Source organism: Euprymna scolopes, chromosome 41, assembly GCF_053919585.1.
Source record: "Euprymna scolopes isolate OS-2025 chromosome 41, ASM5391958v1, whole genome shotgun sequence".
NCBI classification, from domain to species: domain Eukaryota; kingdom Metazoa; phylum Mollusca; class Cephalopoda; order Sepiida; family Sepiolidae; genus Euprymna; species Euprymna scolopes.
In genome coordinates, this window is record NC_136522.1 from 75532938 (window position 1) to 75538937 (window position 6000).

Below are 6000 nucleotides of genomic sequence, written 5' to 3' on the forward strand. Positions count from 1 at the left end.
GATGTGAGAAATACACACTAGGAATTGCAGAAATTGATGACGTAAAGGACGTCTGGACAAGAATTTGTTTGCATTGGATTTCAAAACGAGCATGCTGTAGTCATCTAGAAAGCAGCATTGTCAAATAGATGACGGTGGTTCAGTGGATTGACAACCAGGATGTGTCAGGTTCGAATCCAGTTCGTTCCACAGAAACACTTTAAATTAGAGACGTTGGCAGCCTTCACGTAGTCCCCCACCGCAAGTACCCGATTTGCTTCTAGCAAGTACAAATGCCAAACAAACTCATCATGAATGTTGCTCAATAAACAAAAAAACAAGAAGCACCGTTGAGGGGGGGGGGCGATGGTTGTTACGTGATCAACGAGACGGACTGACAACCTGATGTGCAAATTTCGAATGCAGTTCGTTCTACAGAAACATTTTCCTTTTGAATAGGTTGGCAATCCTCACGTGGTTCCTCTCGTAAGTACCCGATATCCTTCTGGAAATAATTCTTAATAGAAAGATATCGAGGAATCGAATGCCACCAATAAGCATTTAATTCATTCGTAATGAATTGGATGCTTATTGTAATATATAATATTCAATAGAGGATTGATTCTATACTAATGCATACGTAATCTGCATAAATTAAAATATCATGTTTAAGCGTATTATACGACTGAGAAACTCCGGGCGATCAGCTACTTCTTAATTGCGTTTTACATACTGCCAGTTTTTTGGTAATAAATTCTGCTTAGGGAAGCCCTATTTAACTCTAGCTACACAGGGAAAGAAAGGACATGTTTTATAGTGGTTGTAGCGAAACGATTTTTTGTTGTGAATGGTTTACGTATTGACTTCAGGGTGGAACGATAAAATTGTTGCCATAGAAACGACGACGTGATTCCATTTTCGTTTGATGAAAACCGTTTCTTTTCTTTTTTTTTTTTTTTTTTTTGCAGACCAGACACAAGTTGGCCAGTTGTGCACAAATCCCAAAATCGATAGGAGCCTCCTATCATGTCTGAAAGTGACACAATGTTCAACGAGCGAGATTGGACTGCGCCGCTGTACGACTCCTGCTCTTTACCGATTTAAGTTATGATAGCACGATCATTGTCAGCTCCCTTAAAATGCAAATCCGGACGGTTTAATGTTTGAGGGCAAAGCTCAACAAAGTTTCCGCCCATGGTTATGATCTTTGGTGTGGTTTCAAGTGAGGGTCACATCATGCCTCCTCGCATCTTCGAAGTCAGCTTGTAAGTCAACACCAAAGTGTACCTGGATGTGCTGAAGAGGGTGATGATCCCCTGGTGCAATCAGGTGGCCGCTAGCAGACCCTGGGTGGGGCAATAGGGCTCGGCGCCGTCCCACAAGTTCAAAGAACCTCATGCTTGACTTCAGAAGGACAACTATAGCTTTGTACCCTTCTGGCACTGGCTTTCTCCTCCCCAGACCTGAACCCGTTGGACTACTTCGACATGAAATCTCACAACAAGAACGCCAGACTGATTGCCGCCATCTTCCGAGCTCCCGCTGGCGCTTGTGGAAAAGGCATGCTCTCAGTTCGGGACCGGTACCAAGGCGGTGATTGAGGCTGAAGGTGGCTACGTTGAATAGATGTCAGCTTTACCACATAATCAAGTTACCTGAATTGATTTTTTCAATAAAAGTTTTAAAATAAAGCTGTAGTGTCGTTTTCTTTAGGGCGACAATTTTGTATCGTTCTATCCTGTAGAGTGTAGGGCTCAGTCAAGCATCTACCGTGAAAATAGAGAGAGAGTAGAGAAAAACTAGCAATGTCTATTATGTTTAAAAAAAAAAAAAACACACACACACAGACACTTGACGCAAAGAAAAGAAAAGCGAACCACCTCAGTATATTTCGGAGTCGATTATGCAAGAGATATGGTAATAGTAATTCAGTTTACCTATCAGCACAACTATAAGTATCCCACATGCTTTTCCCCACACGGGAACATTTCTTCTTACTATAACTTGGAATATTTAAGGAACAGCCGTTCTCTCTGCGAAATTACTACCTCAAAATACAGACGCCATTATCCAATCGTTCCGGGTCCTTGAAGATCAAAGTAAAAGTGGGTCAATTTAGCGCTTACGTGTAATGACGACCCAACGCATTCATTTATGTGTCATCAAGCTACGTAAGATTTAAACGGATCCAGTAAGGCTTGATCTGTGAGGAACCGGAACGTTTAAAATGGCGGTTTTGTATTCAGCTCGGGTTTTAAATGGAGAAAGGAATTTTTCTTTTTTGTTCTCTTAATTCTGTACTCATTTCTATGGAAGGTTATCGACATAGCTTTGACTGTTGGCTGAGGATTTGAAAACGACCATGTCATAGTCATCTGGGAAAAAAGCACTGTAGTATTGCATTCCACAGACGTGTAGCTCCAGGAAAAAAGGTTTTGCTCATAGAATTTCCGCTTAGTTTGAAGTAGAGATAGAAAGTAATTGATAAAGCAGATTTGGTTTTTGAGATAAAATGATAGCAGAAAGAAGAGAAATACCTCCCCCATTATAGATTTCGAGGCAGTTCTGTACACTTCAAAGCAGGACAGTATGTGGAAACAATACTCATTTTTAGAACGTATAGAAAATAGAGTGGGGGCGGGAGATATCTTCTGTTACAATAGAATAGAAAAAAAAAAGATTAAAATAAAAATGAATGTACAACAATTAGTGTTCACCAAACGTAAGGAAATTAGTTTCTAAGCCTGGACAGTTTTTCAGATTTAAAATAAGTGTTTCTAATTTCAGAATTTGTTTCGAAGGCTTTTGTAAACAAGATGGACGACAATTTGAAGTCAAAAACTTCGATACACTCCAGTTTTTATTAAGTTACAAATGTAAAGATTTGAAACTTAATTTTTATGCATTTGGTAACAGTTTTTTTTTTTTCGATTTTTTTATTTGTGAAACTTACGATAAGAATCCCGGTTTTTTTTTTCTTTTTTTTTTTTTACAAGTCTTGAAAGCCCAAATATAAAATTCTTAAATTAGAAACACTTAAGTTGCAAAACTGAAAAGCTATGCATATAGGTAGATTACATTTCCTTGCGTTTCGTAAACGTTATTTGTACATTTGTTCTTTTTAACCTCCTTTTCTATTAATGCACATGTCGGGAAATTATCACTAGTTATTCTTTTATTTAAAAAGATAAATAAAAAAGGGGGGAAAGCTCACTTCGATCCTCGGTTATATATATATATATATATATATATATATATATATATATATATATAGCGGACAATTATTTTACAATAACAAGGAGTATTTTTGAAAAAAAAACTTGTTAAAATGTTTGGGATTAGTGCACTTAATGATCCGTGCTGAAATAACATTTAGAAAGCCATTCTTAACATGGGGAGGGTGTTTTTTTTTACCTATTCTGTACTTTAACATTACAATTTAATAAAAACATGCCCTAAAACTTTAATTAAACTTGAAAATATGTTTCTGAATTTTGGAGATGAGGATTGGTCATTCGTATTATTCATCGGACTACTGTTCTCATCTTGAGTGAGATTTTCAATGTTTGGGTCGATGTAACCTCCGACCTTCAGGTGTATCTTGTCGAACTTGGGAATGTTTCTGTCGAACTCGGGAATTTGGACGGAACATCGAGCGGAACCCTTTATTTACTTCACGGGAGTAGCGTGCTCTTGTTCCATCAGCTATGACTGGATTGAGGTCCTAAGTAATTCGCAAATGAATTTTTTTTGGTCGCCCACACTAAGGATTGAACCTTCAAGGCGGAACTGCTTGCCCGGTGATTCGCCTCCAACTTCACCTTAGGGCCAACAAACAACTCCCTCTCATATTTCCCTATGCGAACCGAAGCCACATTAGATGTAAAAAAAAAAAAAAAAAAAAAAAAAAAAAAAAAAATCACCCCTTCATGTCAGCAATATCATAAAAAACAGACACCTCAAAGGCGTGTGGGCCTGATCTGATCCTTGCATTACTAATTAAGAAATGTTCAGCCGAGCTAGCCCCTCCAACACTATCCAAGCTCTACAATAAGTGCCTTGTTGAATCTTGCTTACCTGATAGCTGCAAGAGCCTTCGTGGTACCAGTGTACAAGAATTATGATGAAGGAACAGATTCAATAATCGCCTCATTAGTCTTCTCCCACTCTTCGCTAAAATCTTTGAGACCTTAATCAAGCACTAGTTCACCATCTCGCAAAAGCAAATCTCTCTGACAAATAGTATAGATTCAGGCAATGTCGTTCTACTGCAGATATTTTAAGTCATCTCTGAACGCATATACCATGTACTGCATAAGGCGGGCGAAGCCAAGGCTGTAGCCCTTGATATATCAAGGCCTTTGACAAAGTCTGGCATAAAAGGCTGCTAATGAAAATTAAATCGTACGGTATAACTGGACGTATACTCAATATCCTTAGACAATAGAAGCATACAGGTTGTTATTGACAGACGTACATCCAAGCAGCATAACATTAATGTGGGAGTGCCTCAGGAGTCGATCCTTGGACTATTATTATTCCTAGGTCTTTGGCCGGTTTTTCTCCATTCTACAGCATATAGTCTAGATGGCCTCCATTTAGTTTGTTTTTTTTTTTTGGGGGGGGGTCACCTTGTAATATATATACATAATATATATATCTTCAGGAGAAGGTCAATTTCGCAATTGATTTTTCCAAGTACTCTAACAACTGCGCCACGGGTCCTTGCGGACAATTCTAGTACTAATTTTAGGAGCCTTAAACCTATTTTTATTTCTAGTTGTAAATATCACTATATATTAATATATACCTATCTAAACATAAAAATATGACAGGTATATCATATATGCATGGACGAGGCTAAGGAATGAAGGTGAAGAGTCTTAGGTTTTGGTTTCGATTCTAGCTGATGACACCCAATTCATTTCCTTTAGTTTTGATCACTTAATTTTGAAGAATTGTATATGATATACACTTAATTTTTACGAATTAAATTATATTTTAGTGTATCTTACGACCGGGCAACGTCAGGTGACCTATTAGTTTTTATTAAAAAAAAATAAGATTATAAAATTTAACTAGAACTTTCGATTACAGCTAAAATCGATACTAAAATAAGGATCAGAAATCAAAATAGGAAAATGGACGCTTCTACAGAATTGGAACGAAATTTTGTAGTTGATAAATGGAGTTTTCAGATAAAAACAATGGTTTCTGACATTTTTGTCAAATCACAAATTCAATGGTTACTTCCAAATTATGAAGTCGAGATTGCCTGAATATTACTGAATTATTAATATTGATATAACCATCTTAAAAATGCGATGAATACGTAGATACCATTGTTTTCATGGTAAATTAGTATTACGATATCCGAAATTGCGTCCTAATAGTGTAGAAGCGCCGGAAAATTTTCAACGTAAATATTATTTCAGGAATTTAAAAGATTGAATAATAGTTTTAAAAAAAATGTGAAGGCAAATATAACCCTTTTCTAAAATAGGAGTTTCATCGAATGTCGTGGTGGCTTGGCGGGACGAGAGCAGGCTTAAGATGTTACCACAAATAGCGAGGGTTGGTTGGTTGTTTTACGGCATATCAACCTTGTTCAGGTTATTTAATGCCGAATCTAGTTATTTTGAGGAACGATTTTTAATGGAATATTTTTTAAGTCAGATTCTATTTAACCCATAGTTGGGACTCTAACAGGTACTACCACTCCGGGTCAGAGTGGACCTGGGAGCAATGGCAATTAAAGGGTGGCACCACACTCCCCAGAGCCCGCAAGGTTGGGGCCCACCATCGCATATAGTTTTAGGTCATATCCAGAACCAATAGCGAGGGAGAGGTGCTTACAAAATCAATTCAGAAGGTTTCCCCAGTATAGCAAGTCATTACAAGTCCTGAGCTATTGAGAAATTTGCGCATGGAGGTACCTGCCGATCAACGGCGATCAGTTAAAACAAACCTGTCGAGAATGCTAGTGTAGTTTGCTTTTTCGTTAATCTACCGCCGCAGCTG